The sequence below is a fragment of the Arachis hypogaea genome, chromosome 20, assembly GCF_003086295.3.
Source record: "Arachis hypogaea cultivar Tifrunner chromosome 20, arahy.Tifrunner.gnm2.J5K5, whole genome shotgun sequence".
Classification (NCBI taxonomy): Eukaryota; Viridiplantae; Streptophyta; class Magnoliopsida; order Fabales; family Fabaceae; genus Arachis; species Arachis hypogaea.
Window position 1 is genome coordinate 46,520,649 of NC_092055.1, and position 16,162 is coordinate 46,536,810.

A 16,162-nucleotide genomic window follows, 5' to 3' on the forward strand; every position below is an offset into this window, starting at 1 on the left:
GGGGGCAAAAATACTAACGGATTGGACCGGACCCAAGTTGGGCTCAAGCCCAACATATAAGACCTTCTTTAATGAGCCATCTGTCCATTTACTATCCTCAAACACAACATAACACAGATGAGAAGAGAAGAGAGAAGAGGGTTCCATTAACACTATTCACCTCAACCTTTCCAAGCTCATAACTTGAGCTATGGAGCTCCAATTGTCGCACTGTTTGTGGCCATGCAATCACGATGAGGAGCTCTACAAAACTCACTGAAGAAACTGGTAAGAAAATCACGAGTCTCTCTCAGCCTTTGCTTTCATAAATTCGAAATTTTGAATTTTGTATTGAGTGAGATTTTGTGATTTTGGGTATTTAGATACACTCTGGCCTTTGGTTCCTATTGGGTTTGACCCAATCAATCTTAGATAAGGTGAGTTTATTTTCAACCCTTGTAAAATTGTGATTTTAATGAACCCTAGGTTGATTTAGTTATGGATTATGTGTATATAGCTTGAATTGGTGTTGTATGGAGAATGTTGGTGACTTGAATAGCTTGGAAGTGGATTTGGTGACTTGAGAACTTGTGGAGGCTTGATTTGTACTCATTTTTGGGTTTTAGTTTATATTAGAAATTGGCCAAGGTATGGTTTCGGTTTTTTCTATGTAATATACAATATTTCTGGACACTTAGGCTAGTGACCCATATGATAGGTTGGATTGAAATGGTTGTTGAGATTGTTGAATGAGGATGTATGATGCGTTGATGAATTTGAATATTTTAATGAATTGTGATGTTGAGGTTGATAAATGATAATTGAAGTTTGAGATTGAAGTTGAAGGAGTTTGATTATGATGATTCTTAGTTATACAATGGTGATTGATGATTGTGTTGGGTGAGAAATTATTTTAATATGATATAATTGATCATTGGAGTTGAGAATTAGGTAATGTGAACGGAAACTTGGTAAGGTCGGTAGAATGAGACACAAAAGGGTAAATTCTGAGGTAAATTGGAGTTTGGTGTCATTTTGATTTGGTTTTGGTTATGAGTTTTAAGGATTTAAGAAATTAGTGAACTTTGGTAAAAATGGATTTTTAGTGAACTTTGATGGATCATAACTTGAGCCTCAAAGCTTAAAATTGAATGAAACTTATTTTAAATTAAAGATTGCTTTGAGAGCTTTAAATTGATATAAAGTTTGTAGAAAATAGATTTTTATAGAGGAAGTTATGACTGTTTAAAGTTTGGTGTCAAAATCTGAATCCTGTGATGTTGCAGAATTTTATGATTTCTGGTTTGTGTGTGCATTGACGAGTCCATATTTGATGATAATTTTTGGCTTGAATTGGATGGATTTCATCACATAAACTCACACTTATTCACCAAAATAGCATACTTTTTGTGCTTTATCCCTAAATTAAACCTAAATGTGAAAACATGCGTTTTTGTGCCTAAATTGATCATTTTAATTCCACTTTTATTCCATTCGATGCTGTGATATGTGTGTTGAGTGATTTCAGGTCCTAGAGGCACGAATGGCAAGGCAAAAGTGGAAGGAAGCATGTAAGAAGGGAGAACACATGAAGAAAATAAAGGAGAAACACACAGACAAGTGTGCGCACGCACAACTACCTGTGTGTGCGCACAAGAGCAGAATCAGCAAGTGTGCGTATGCGCAACCCTTTGTGCGTACGCACAAGTAGAAATTTTAGCAAGTGTGCGTACACACAGGTCCCTGTGCGTGACTTCATTAATGAAGCACGTGGCTCGCAATTTTGGGGATCTCTTGGCCCAATTTTTGGAGTTGTTGAGGCCTTTTGGAGTGCTATATCAAAGGAGAATGAAGACATATGAAGGATGAGATTAAGAGCTCATGGAGATAGTTTTACAACATAATTAGGAGTAGGAGTAGTGTAGATAGAAAATCCTCTCTTAGGGTTTTACTAAATTTTCATTGTAGCATTTTATAGTTTCAAGTTTTCATCTTGGATTTTGATAAACTCTTTTGTAAGTACTCTTTAATTTCTCTTTAATTATATCACATTTACTCTCATTTTCTTTTGGTTCAAGTTACTTTACTTATATATACAATTTTGGTTTCTTGAAATTTTGATTGATGAATTTAATGTTTAATGATTTCTACTTGCTTGATTGAATGTTTATAGTTGATGTTGTGAATAGTTGGTTATAGTTTTCATTTTCTTTTGCAATTTCTCATGTTTTGGTTTTATATCCACCAAATGTTTGGGAAAATTCCACTTGGTAATTTTGAGTAGCTTTTCACACCTTGGCTTGGGAAATGAGTTCCTCGGATACTAGAGTCATAATGTCTGACATTTAGTGGCAATTCTTGGGTAGTTAGTTGACTCTTATTTCCATTGACGCTAGATTTTTACCAATTAATTTGGTAAGATAGCTAGGACTTATGGATTAAGGTCAGTTATGCTTGCTGGACTTACTCCTCGATGTTAGGGGGTTGACTAAGTGAGATTGACTCATCATAATTGCCATAGTTTTGGTTATGACGATGATAGGATTCCTTAATTCTCATTTCCAAGACAAGGCTCTTCTATGCATTTAGAGCATTTTCACTAAGTTTTGATCTTGTTTCCCTTTTTACTTGTATTAATATCAATTTTGATCATTTCTTAGTTCTTCTATTTCTTAGTTCTTTTAATCTTTCGTTCTTTGATTGAAAACCCCTTTCCCTCACAACCAAAAGTGTAACATATTAATTGTATTCCAAGGGAGAATGACCCGAGGTTGAACTACTCTCGGTTTATATTTTGTATTTGGAAAATTAAATTTTGATGTTTGGGATTTAATTGCCGGTATAGACTATGCTACTGATGAAGCGATTCTTGTTTTTGAGAAGTTCTAAACCGGTGCAAATCCCAACTCATCATTGTGCTTATTCAAGCCACACAAGAAGTACTCCAAGTGCTTATTCAAGAACAACAAGAGTTCCAGAAGAAGCAAGAGGAAATGATGTCTACCTTAGCGGAAATCTTAAACCGGTTAGCTTCATTGCGTTCATGCCACGACTAAGAAATTCTTGTGGATTAATGGGTGGAATCAAGTGAAAAGTATGGATTGAAGGAAAAATTACAAATCAAGTAGAAGATGAGAGTTTACAACATGAAGTGCAAGAGGAAGTAAATGAAGATTGATGGGAATTGATCAAGTGGATTCCATCATTCAAGAATTTTTGTCCAACTTAGTTAATCCCTTCGATGATCTTCATGACTCTCCCTCCGTTGAATTTGAAGGAGACGTTGATGTGGACTTCATACAACCTCCAATATTTGACTCGAGTGATGATGAGGAAGATTTAAAGGAGGTTGAGGAGGATTTTAGCTACCAAGAAGTGAAGGTACTTGTGCAAGAGCGAATTGAGTGGGTGAAGATTTCACCAACAAGCTTTCTAGACCCACATTAATACGCCATCTTGAAGATGGATCATCAACTTCAAACCCTTCTTGGAGTGTTAGATGGTGGAGAGAAGAATGTCAATTGGCAAGGAAATAGAAAGATCATCAGTGAGGCCAATTCAACATTTAGAGTTCAACTATGGTGCAAGATTCAATTGAGTGGATCCCGGGGAATCTCCAAGTGTTCTAATGGTGATTTAGGACAATGTTTATCTAAGTGCAAAAATGAAGATCGAGAAGAAGGTGAATAAGAAACTAGAGTATGGGATCCGGGCATTAATTTTAACATTCAACACTTATGGATCCTCAAGGCTAGTTTGGAATTGCCACCCAATTTTGTCCTTAATTTGACCATATCTTGGCAATTCAAGGAAGAATGGAAGCACAAGCCACCATAACACAAGCTTCACTCAAAAAGTCCAACTTGAAGACTTTAAACCAAAGTGCTAGGTGGGAGACACCCCACCATGGTAATATCCTTCTAACTTTCTCTCTTTAAGCTTTTATTTCTTGAATAATTGGTTATGTTGCTTAGTAAGTTTAGTTACATTTTGATTTTAGATCAGTAATCTTAGTGGAATAATGTGTTTTTGGAGTTTTATAATGTTTTGGGGCTTGAAAAACATGTTTTGGATGTCATGTTGGTGCCCTTAAGGCACTAAAACGTTTGCAGAAACAGAGTTCTGTGCATGCGCACACACACTTTTCCCATTTTTCGTCACCTGTGCGTACGCATAGACCTGTGCATACGCACACCCCTTATTACTCCTTCTGTCCAGGACGCTCGCACATCTTGTGCGTGTGCACCCTACCCTCTTTTCTTACTGTGTGTACGCACACCTGTTGTGCACACGCACACTTCACCCTGTTTCTCAAAAAAAAAGGAAGCTACTTGTGCGTACGCACAACCTTCAACGCACCTTCTATTCGTAGTACTCGCACCCAGTGTACATGGGAACAACCCTTTGATTTCCCTAGTGTGCGCCCGCACACTGCCTTGTGCGTACGCACAAGGCCCTTTTCGAACGTTAATTCGAAAGGGGTGATCAATCGCGCCTCAACAGCTTACCCCAACCCTTTTCTTTCTTCTTCTTTCTCTAACCCAGCCTCCAAAACACCACCAACCACCTTTCGTCTGTCCGACGACCCTACCACCGGCGACCACCGTCGCCTACCCTCTCTCTTTCTTTCTTCTCTTTCTTCCCTCTTTCTCATTTCTTCTTCTTTCTGTGTGAACCCCTGTCTCTGCGACAGCATCGGCTTCGCGTATTCAAGCACCAGCGAGCGAACTACTAGCAACGGCGAATTTCTGTGCTGCTGCGCCACCACTGCTCCCTACCCCATTCTTTCTTTCCCTCTCATCAACGCATGTTCTTTCCCCTGCTCCTGCCCTGTTCTTTCTTTTATTTATTACTTTTTTTTATTGCTTTTTAATCTTGCTTTTACCAATCTTGTTAGACTTAGGTTAGTTAATTTTTGTGTACATGGATTGAATGTATGCTGTGGTTGAAATTTCTGGGTTGGCTGCTGCTTACATTGAACTAAATATGCTGCTTTTGAAATTCTGCACACCACATGCTTGATAAATTGCCTGAATGAAAATTTTTGTTTAATTCTTATGTTTGATCAGCATAGACCTTAAATTTTGTTTTCATTAGGCATTATAACTCAAAATTGTGTAGTTTATGTAATTTTTTATGATGATTGAAAATTGAATCTTGGTTATGCACTTAGTTGTTGCTCTTGTTTGAACACCAAAATGGTTTTGAAAATTCCATTTTGATTATTCTTTTGGTGTTAGTTGTTAAGTGGATAGACTATTTCATTAAGTGAATTGATGATATTACTTGATCATGAGCTTTTGACCATAGATGATCATATATACAATTACTTGTTCCTTGAAATTTTTTAGCAATTCAATTTGATTTTAATCAATTCTATTACTTTTTGAACAAGGATTATGTTTATATGATTATTTTCCACTTTTAACATGAATAAGTAAGCTCTTCATTATTGACTTGGTTATTTCCTTGGTGCCAATTTTTGGTTAAACCTTACACTTTCAAGGAATAATTAGGCAATAACTAAGTCTGTAATAACCGAGAGTGTGAGGAAAAAAAAAAAAGAGAAAGAGAGGTTGAGAACACGTGGGGGGCACATGCCCCCACATAAAAATTTTCTTTCTCTCTTCTCATCTTCTTCGACACTCCCCCTCCCACTCTGTTCTCCTTCCCTTTCATTTTCTTTCAAAAAAATCAAAATGTAAAACCCTCATTTCTCTTCTCTTACCAACTAGATTTCTTCATCTATTCTCCTTGCAACCAACCACTCAATATCATCAAATTCACCTTCATCATCTTGCTTCCTTTTCTTCTCTATTCTATCTCCATTTATTCAAATCTCATTTTCTCAAAATCTCCAAATCAGAAAATTTCAACTTAATGAGTGAAGGAAGCATTCAACTTTGAGTCCCGGTTATTATTGAGGCTTCAAGGTAACTCTTTGACTCAGTAATTAGCCATATCTCCAATTTTTGTCATCTCTATATTTATGGGTATATATAAATCCGAATTAGGGTTATTAGGGGTTAGAAAATTTGGGACTTTTGTCAAGGTGAGTAAGATTATGTTAATTGACAATATTAGTAGCTCACAAATATCATTATTGTGATATTTCTAGAGTTGTAGAATTATTGGACATCATTTGGTAGCTCGTTGACGCGCTCAGAGTTGCCTTCGATTCTTTGGAATCAAGTTGTGAGTGGATATTATATCTATAATTATTTTTAAATATATTATTATCAATATCTATGTTGAATCATTAATTTTGGAGTTTGAAAATATTTTATTATTGTGATTTCTGAATTTTTGAAAATAAATATTGATTTGTGAAACTTACAATTTTATAAAAATACACACGAGACGATATTTATATATTTTGTAAAGTATAAATGTTTTCTTATTTGACCTTATGTAAATTTTAATTAAATTTTAGTATGCAATCCTATATATATTGATTTGCTATGGAATTTAGTAGTATGTTATAAGCACCAGAGATTTTTATAAGTGATTTGGTTTGGATTGGTTTGGGAGACTCTGACTAGAAAATTGTAGTTAACGGCGGTTATGACGTTAACCTAGATGCATCTGACTCAGACCTCAGCTAGCAGGGGCGTTGCTAGCCTAACGTGTAGGCCACACGTTGGATTTGTTATACCGTACAGGCACACTAGAGGAAAGGGCTACCCTTAGAGGTGGAGCCGCCCTAGGTGTGTAATATTTGATTTGATTTGACTTCTAGAATGAGAACTCCCATTTCAGTTCATCCGCTTAACTATTTATCTATTGTTTGTATAATTAATTAATATGAATTTCTCATCTCTGAAAAGAAATATAATTTTCAAGGTAAACTCTGTATTGTCTCGTGTGGGTTATAGATGTAATGTTTGCTCACTGAGTTACAAAACTCACCCTATTATATTCCCATGTTTTTCAGATACAGGAGTCATTCCAGGTTCCATTTCACCTGCCCCTCAGTAGATCTTAGTCATTTTGGTGAGCCCTTCTTCTTTCCAAGGGCTAAGTAATTATGTAATAGAACCTTTGCTCAAAATCTAGATTATGTCAATGCTCCATATGTCACAGGCAGGATCCTCGTGTGGGTTATGCTATTTTGAATCTTGAATTGGTTAGGTAGTGATTATGATTTGGTTATGTAAGACTTATATATTTAACTATATACTCTAGTTATCAACTTGATATATATATATATATATATATATATATATATGATGCGTATTTTGGATATATTTGGTTGTGGATATAATTTGGAGTATGTTGTTGTTGTTGTCTTGGAAATGGAGGTTTATTATTAATACATGGAGTTAATATTTATGTTGGTAAGGTCCTAGAAACAGAGGAGATTCTGTCCGTTTTTCTGAAAATTTGGTCATTTGGCTTGCTGAGGGACTTGTCCCTTGAGCGCCAGTCATGGCTTGGTTCGGGTCATGACAAAGTGGTATCAAAGCTTTAGGTTTTTCTGTGTAATATGGAGCAAGTGTCCTTTAGTAAGATCACAATTGTGCAAATGGAAGCCGGCCCATTTTCACAAAGTGTGATGTTACTAGAGGCCTATAGGAAGTTTTCCTCAATCTTTTTGTCTCATAATTCTTTCTGTCTGTCCTATTGTCTTCGAACTCCATATACATATGTCGTTGGTGATTCAATCGCTCTACTTACTCGATAGGTGGAAGATGCCATCTAAGAAAAGACGTGGTGGAACTGTTGGTGCTCCTGATACTGCTGAATCCAATAGGGCAGTTTCTCCGCCACTTGGAGCGCTTCGACAAAGGCCAAGGAGCCAAAGGATAGCTGATAGGTGCGAAGGAGAGATACCCCGCGAGAGAGTTCAAGAGAACCCCGCAGTAAGAGAGGCTCAACCGGACTTAGCAGCTGAATTGAGGGGAATGAATCAAACTCTTAATGCAGTGTTACAGGTTCTAAGAAATCAAAATAGGGGTGAAGCGAGACTTCCTAATGCACCAAATTCTCAGCCTCATAGGGTTCATCAATTGTTTAGGGATCAAGAGCCGCCAATTGAAAAGTATTTGAAGTTGAATTCGTCCACTTTCAATGGAGATTCATTGGATGAAGATCCACAAAAATATCTAGAGGATGCAAAGAAAGCTATTCAAGCTCTTAAGTGCACCAAAGAATTGGCTGTTGAGTTAGTATCCTACAACTTGCGTGGTTCAGCAAGATATTAGTATGAGTCTCTTCTTGAGAGCAAAGAAGCAGCTGGACTTCCTCCTCCTTCTTGGGAAGAGTTTACTAAAGAGTTTCTTGCTTGATTTTATCCAGCTAACAAGCAAGCAGAAGATGCAATTGCCTTTGAAAGATTAAGGCAAGAGAATATGACAGTGACTGAGTATGCTAAGGAGTTTACTAGACTTTCTAAGAGTGCTCCGTACTTGGTGAATTCAGAAGAGATGAAAGTTCGTCGTTTCGTTCGTGGATTGGCAGAACCTATGTTCACTACTCTTATGCCTGAAGTCGGACGCATGTCTTTTAAGGATGTCCTAAACTCTGCCTATGGAATTGAAGCTGGGATAGCGGAGAGAAATGCTTTTAAGGATGTTGGTAAGAAGCCCAAGATGAAGGGACAATTTTCTGGTGGATCTAGTTTAGGAGGATTTCAGTCTCATCATGGTCAAACTAATCAGCAAGGTTATTCGGGGTATCGAGCTCGTCCTCAAGCATCTTTTGGTGGGGTTGCTTCTTCTGGATCTGCTCCCATGAGTGTTTCGAATCCCAGACCTTTTGTTAAGAGCACCTCTCAATCTAGTGCACAGGGTTCAAATCAGACAAGGCCAGCTCAGCCCTATTGTCTTCAGTATGGGAGTTATCATTCCGGTATATGTTTCAAGGCTACTGGTGCATATTTTGGCTGTGGTCAATCTGGTCATCTTAGGAGGGATTGTCCAAATCCTAGAGGAGGCTTTGCTCCAGGTATTGCACGTCCTACAATACCAATGCCATCATCTTCAGCTATGTCCATTGGAAATTCTTCTGGTCCTAGTGGCAGAGGAGCAGGTGGCAGGTGTCAGACTTATAACAGAGGAGGGAGCCAAAGAGGAAGAGGTCAGACACGTGTGTATGCTTTAACACGTCAAGATGCTCAAGCTTCTCATGCTGTGGTGGCAGGTACTTTACAAGTTTGTTATTTAGATGCTCGAGTATTATTTGATACGAGTTCTCATTATTCATATGTATCTCCACATCTTGCATCTCGTTTCGATAAATAGCCTGAACTGTTATCCCACCCATTTCATATTGGCACTCTGCTTGGAGTCTCCACGATGGTTCGAGTTGTATTTCAGTCTTGTGTTGTTAGAATTAATACCGTTAAAACCTTAGCTGATTTGATCCTTTTAGAACCAATGGAAGATATTGTTGTCATCTTAGGCATGGATTGGTTAGCAGCTTGTCATGCTGATGTGGGCTGTTACTCCAAAACTCTGAAGTTTGACATACCGGGTATCTCAACTTTTGTTTTTAAGGGTGATGACTGTCCCACTTTAGCTAGTATCATCTCATCTATGAGTGCTATGCAATTGATGGATAAGGGAAACTAAGGATTTCTGGCAGTTGATAGAGATGTTGATGCCGAAGTGCCTAGTCTTGATCAGGTTCCTATTGTTAGAGAATTCCCTGACGTGTTCCCTGATGAGCTACCGGGGATGCCGCCTGACCGTGAAGTTGAGTTTTCCATAGAATTGGCTCCGGGAGTCCAACCTGTGTCCATTCCTCCCTATCATATGGCTCCAACTGAGTTACGAGAATTAAAAGTTCAATTGGAAGATATGCTAGAGAAAGGATTCATTCGTCCTAGCACTTCTCCGTGGGCAGCTCCTATTCTATTCGTAAAGAAGATGGATGGAACGATGCGACTATGTGTGGATTATCATCAGCTTAATAAGATAACTGTTCGCAACAAGTATCCATTGCCCAGGATTGATGATTTGTTTGATCAACTTCAAGGAGCTACCTGTTTCTTAAAAATCGACCTGCGTTCAGGGTACCATCAATTGAAGATAAAAGAGGAAGACATTCCAAAAACTGCTTTTCGTACTCGCTATGGGCATTATGAGTTCTTAGTAATGTCCTTTGGTCTGACGAATGCGCTTGCAGCTTTCATGGACTTAATGAATCGAGTCTTCAAACCTTTCTTAGATCGCTTTGTTATCGTCTTCATTGATGATATCTTGGTGTATTCGAAAAGTGCTACGGAGCATGAGTATCATTTGAGGATTGTGTTACAAACCTTAAGGGATCACAAGCTCTATGCTAAGTTTTCTAAATGTGGGTTTTGGCTTGATCAAGTGACATTCTTGGGGCATGTGGTATCAAAAGATGGAATCATGGTGGATCCAAAGAAGGTTGAAGCCGTTCAGAAGTGGCCAAGGCCTACTACAGTGACAGAAATTCGTAGCTTTCTAGGGTTGGCCGGCTACTATCGGCGATTCATCAAGGACTTCTCGAGAATTTCGGCACCATTAACCAAGTTAACTCAGAAGAATGTGAAGTTTCAATGGTCAGAAGCTTGTGAGGGAAGTTTTCAGACACTTAAGTCTTGTCTAACCTCAGCACCAGTTCTTGTTTTACCTTCTGGGTCTGGGGGATTCTCAGTCTTTTGCGATGCATCTCGGATAGGACTTGGTTGTGTATTAATGCAGCATGGCCGCGTCATTGCCTATGCCTCGCGACAACTCAAGAAGCATGAGCAGAATTATCCAACTCATGATATGGAAATGGCAGTGGTCGTCTTTGCTTTAAAGATTTGGAGACACTACCTTTATGGTGAGACCTGTGAAATCTATACGGATCACAAGAGTTTGAAGTATATATTTCAACAGAAGGATTTAAATTTGAGGCAACGGAGATGGATGGAGTTGCTAAAAGATTACGATTGTACCATTTTGTATCATCCTGGAAAGGCAAATGTTGTAGCAGATGCCCTCAGTAGAAAATCTATGGGTAGCTTGGTCCATATCACTCTTGGAAGGAGACCAATTGTTGAAGAAGTCCATCAATTGGAGGCCGGTGGAATTCAATTTGACCTTGGAGAATCAGGAGTTTTCTTAGCACATGTTCAAGCTCAATCTTCCCTAATAGAACAGATTAAGGTTGCACAAAGTGATGATCCGAAACTAAGAAAGCTTATGGAAGATGTTTGCAATGGGAGGAACTCAGACTTTTCTCTTGATCAAGATGTTTTGCGTTGTGGTCAACGCTTATGTGTGCTAGATAACCCCGACTTGAAGAAAGCTATTTTGGAGGAGGCTCACAATTCTAAGTATACCGTTCATCCAGGCTCCAATAAGATGTATCAAGATTTGAAACAATTATTTTGGTGGGAAGGTATGAAGAAAGACATAGGAGTTTTTGTTTCTCATTGCTTAACTTGCCAACAAGTTAAAGCTGAACATCAAAGACCTGCTGGGTTATTACAACAGATTGAGATACCTGAATGGAAGTGGGAAAGGATTACAATGGATTTTGTAACAGGTTTACCTCGTAGTTTTAAAGGTTTTGATTCAATTTGGGTAATTGTGGATAGAATGACGAAGTCAGCTCACTTTCTTCCGGTGAAAACAACTTTCAGTGCAGCTCGGTATGCTCAACTTTATGTGAATGAGATAGTTAAGCTACATGGAATTCCAGTGTCCATTATTTCAGATTGCGGGCCCCAGTTCACCTCTCATTTTTGGAAATCTTTTCAAAAAGCGTTAGGAACTCGTATAGATCTTAGCACAGCTTTTCACCCTCAAACCGATGGGCAATCAGAGAGGACGATCCAGATATTGGAAGACATGTTAAGGTGTTGTGTTCTAGATTTTGGTGGGAATTGGGACAGCTATTTACCTTTGATCGAGTTCTCTTATAATAATAGTTATCAAGCCAGCATTCAAATGGTACCATTTGAGGCTCTTTATGGGAGAAGATGCAGGTCACCTATTGGGTGGTTTGAGGTTGGTGAGGTTAAGCTTTTGGGGCCAAATTTGGTACAAGATGCGGTTGAGAAGGTTCGCATAATAAGAGAACATTTATTAGCAGCTCAGAGTAGGCAGAAGGCTTATGTTAATAACAGAAGGCGTAACTTAGAGTTTTCAGTGGGTGATCAGGTATTTCTGAGAGTATCACCTATGAAGGGAGTGATGAGGTTTGGGAAAAGAGGCAAGCTTAGTCCTCGATACATTGGTCCATTTGAGATACTGGACAGAATAGGTGCAGTTGCTTACTGCTTGGCATTGCCGCCTGAGTTGTCTATGATTCATCCAGTCTTTCATGTATCAATGTTGCGCAAATACCTTTCCGACCCATCTCATGTGCTTGCACCACAAGCCATAGAGCTAAACGAAGGTTTATCATTTGAAGAGGAACCGGTGGCTATAATAGATCGCCAAGTAAAGAAACTACGTTCTAAAGAGATAGCATCTATGAAAGTTGTTTGGAAGAATCATTCGGTAGAAGAAGCAACTTGGGAAGTGGAGGACGCTATGCGCGACAAATATCCGTATTTGTTTAAGTCTAAAGGTAACTATCACACTTATCATAGTTTATGGGTTTGAAATTCGGGGACCAAATTTCTTAAGGGGGAGAGAATGTAATAATCGAGAGTGTGAGGAAAAAAAAAGAAAGAGAGGTTGAGAACACGTGGGGGGCACATGCCCCCACTTTAAAATTTTCTTTCTCTCTTTTCATCTTCTTCGACACTCCCTCTCCCCCTCTGTTCTCCTTCCCTTTCATTTTCTTTCAAAAAAATCAAAATGTAAAACTCTCATTTCTCTTTTCTTACCAACTAGATTTTTTCATCTCTTCTCCTTGCAACCAACCACTCAATATCATCAAATTCACCTTCATCATCTTGCTTCCTTTTCTTCTCTATTCTATCTCCATTTATTCAAATCTCATTTTCTCAAAATCTCCAAATCAGAAAATTTCAACTTAATGAGTGAAGGAAGCATTCAACTTTGATTTCCGGTTATTATTGAGGCTTCAAGGTAACTCTTTGACTCAGTAATTAGCCATATCTCCAATTTTTGTCATCTCTATATTTATGGGTATATATAAATCCGAATTAGGGTTATTAGGGGTTAGAAAATTTGGGGCTTTTGTCAAGGTGAGTAAGATTATGTTAATTGACAATATTAGTAGCTCACAAATATCATTATTGTAATATTTCTAGAGTTGTAGAATTATTGGACATCATTTGGTAGCTCGTTGACGCGCTCAGAGTTGCTTCCGATTCTTTGGAATCAAGTTGTGAGTGGATATTATATCTATAATTGTTTTTAAATATATTATTGTGATTTCTGAATTTTTGAAAATAAATATTGATTTGTGAAACTTACAATTTTATAAAAATACACACGAGACGATATTTATATATTTTGTAAAGTATAAATGTTTTCTTATTTGACCTTATGTAAATTTTAATTAAATTTTAGTATGTAATCCTATATATATTGATTTGCTATGGAATTTAGTAGTATGTTATAAGCACCAGAGATTTTTATAAGTGATTTGGTTTGGATTGGTTTGGGAGACTCTGACTAGAAAATCGTAGTTAACGGCAGTTATGACGTTAACCTAGATGCATCTGGCTCAGACCTCAGCTAGCAGGGGCGTTGCTAGCCTAACGTGTAGGCCACACATTGGATTTGTTATACCGTACAGGGACACTAGAGGAAAAGGCTACCCTTAGAGGTGGAGCCGCCCTATGTGTGTAATATTTGATTTGATTTGACTTCTAGAATGAGAACTTCCATTTCAGTTCATCCGCTTAACTATTTATCTATTCTTTGTATAATTAATTAATATGAATTTCTCATCTCTGAAAAGAAATATAATTTTCAAGGTAAACTCTGTATTGTCTCGTATGGGTTATAGATGTAATGTTTACTCACTGAGTTGCAAAACTCACCCTATTATATTCCCATGTTTTTCAGATAAAGGAGTCATTCCAGGTTCCATTCCACCTGCCCCTCAGTAGATCTTAGTCATTTTGGTGAGCCCTTCTTCTTTCCAAGGGCTAAGTAATTATGTAATAGAACCTTTGCCCAAAATCTAGATTATGTCAATACTCCATATGTCACAGGCAGGATCCTCGTGTGGGTTATGCTATTTTGAATCTTGAATTGTTTAGGTAGTGATTATGATTTGGTTATGTAAGACTTATAGTTTTAACTATATACTCTAGTTATCAACTTGATATATATATATATGATGCGTATTTTGGATATATTTGGTTGTGGATATAATTTGGAGTATGTTGTTGTTGTTGTCTTGGAAATGGAGGTTTATTATTAATACATGGAGTTAATATTTATGTTGGTAAGGTCCTAGAAACAGAGGAGATTCTGTCCGTTTTTCTGAAAATTTGGTCGTTTGGCTTGCTGAGGGACTTGTCCTTTGAGCGCCAGTCATGGCTTGGTTCGGGTCATGACAAAGTGGTATCAAAGCTTTAGGTTTTCCTGTGTAATATGGAGCAAGTGTTCTTTAGTAAGATCACAATTGTGCAAATGGAAGCCGGCCCATTTTCACAAAGTGTGATGTTACTAGAGGCCTATAGGAAGTTGTCCTCAATCTTTTGGTCTCATAATTCTTTCTGTCTGTCCTATTGTCTTCGAAATCCATATACATATGTCGTTGGTGATTCAATCGCTCTACTTACTCGATAGGTGGAAGATGCCACCTAAGAAAAGACATGGTGGAACTGTTGGTGCTCCTGATACTGCTGAATCCAATAGGGCAGTTTCTTCGCCACTTGGAGCGCTTCGACAAAGGCCAAGGAGCCAAAGGATAGCTGATAGGCGCGAAGGAGAGATACCCCGCGAGAGAGTTCAAGAGAACCCCGCAGTAAGAGAGGCTCAACCGGACTTAGCAGCTGAATTGAGGGGAATGAATCAAACTCTTAATGCAGTGTTACAGGTTCTAACAAATCAAAATAGGGGTGAAGCGAGACTTCCTAATGCACCAAATCCTCAGCCTCATAGGGTTCATCAATTGTTTGGGGATCAAGAGCCGCCAATTGAAAAGTATTTGATGCACGAAAAACTTGTCTCAGAACAAATCTCCCTTCGGCAAGTGTACCGAATTTGTCGTCAAGTAAAAACTCACAATAGAGTGAGGTCGAATCCCACAGGGATTGATTGATCAAGCAACTTTAATTAGAAGAATGTTCTAGTTGAGCGAATCCAGAATTTGGGTTGAGAGTTGCAGAAAATAAAATGGCGGGAATGTAAATAACAGAAAAGTAAATGCTAGAATTAAAGGACTGGAAGTAAATGACTGAAAATAAATTACAGAACTGTAAATGGGAATGGGGGATTTTCTCATAAAAGTAAATGGCAAAAATTAAAGAGAATGGGTAAGATCAGAGATGGGGAGTTCATTGGGGTTAGGAGATGTTGCAATTCTCCGGATCAAGTTCATTTTCATCTCTTCCTCAATCAATGCACTCATTGATCTCCTTGGCAATCTTAATTGATTGAATTACAATTTCTTGCAATTCAATCTCTCAAATCTTGATCAATAGCCAATTCCTTGGTCAATTGCTCATGAGAAGAGATGAAGTATGGTCACTGATTATACCACATGCATTTCCCAAATCAAGTATTGAGAGGGTTATAGTCACATACCCATCCAAACCCAATTTGGTCCAGCATGAGAAAGCATTTCTAGCTTGATCTCTTCATTCCTCTTTCAAGGTTCAGAAGAGATCCAAGTTTGAATAGCTTCTTTTCCAAGATAACTATTCAATTGGATGAAGATCGAAAGCTTTCAAGTAAAATCAAGAGAAAAGATAGAAGAAGAATAATGAAAATTAGTATTGATCCATCAAATTACAACAGAGCTCCCTAACCCAATGAAAGGGGTTTAGTTGTTCATAGCTCTTGAAAATGAAAACAGAGATGGAGAATATATCATAAAACTAGAAAATGCAGAGAAAGTAAAATACAGAGAGTAGTTCTCTTTTTCCAACTTCCAGAACTCTCTTCAACAATTCAAAGCTACTCCTATATATACTACTTCTCTCAGCTTCTAGTTGGCTCTTCAAGTCTTGGGCCTTTGGATCTTGAGTTTGAAGCAGTTCTCTTCTTCATTTGGGCTTGGCTTTACTTGCAGAGAGAAAATGTGAAGTGGGCAGAGACTTTAGCTCAGGACGTTAGGGGTGTTAACG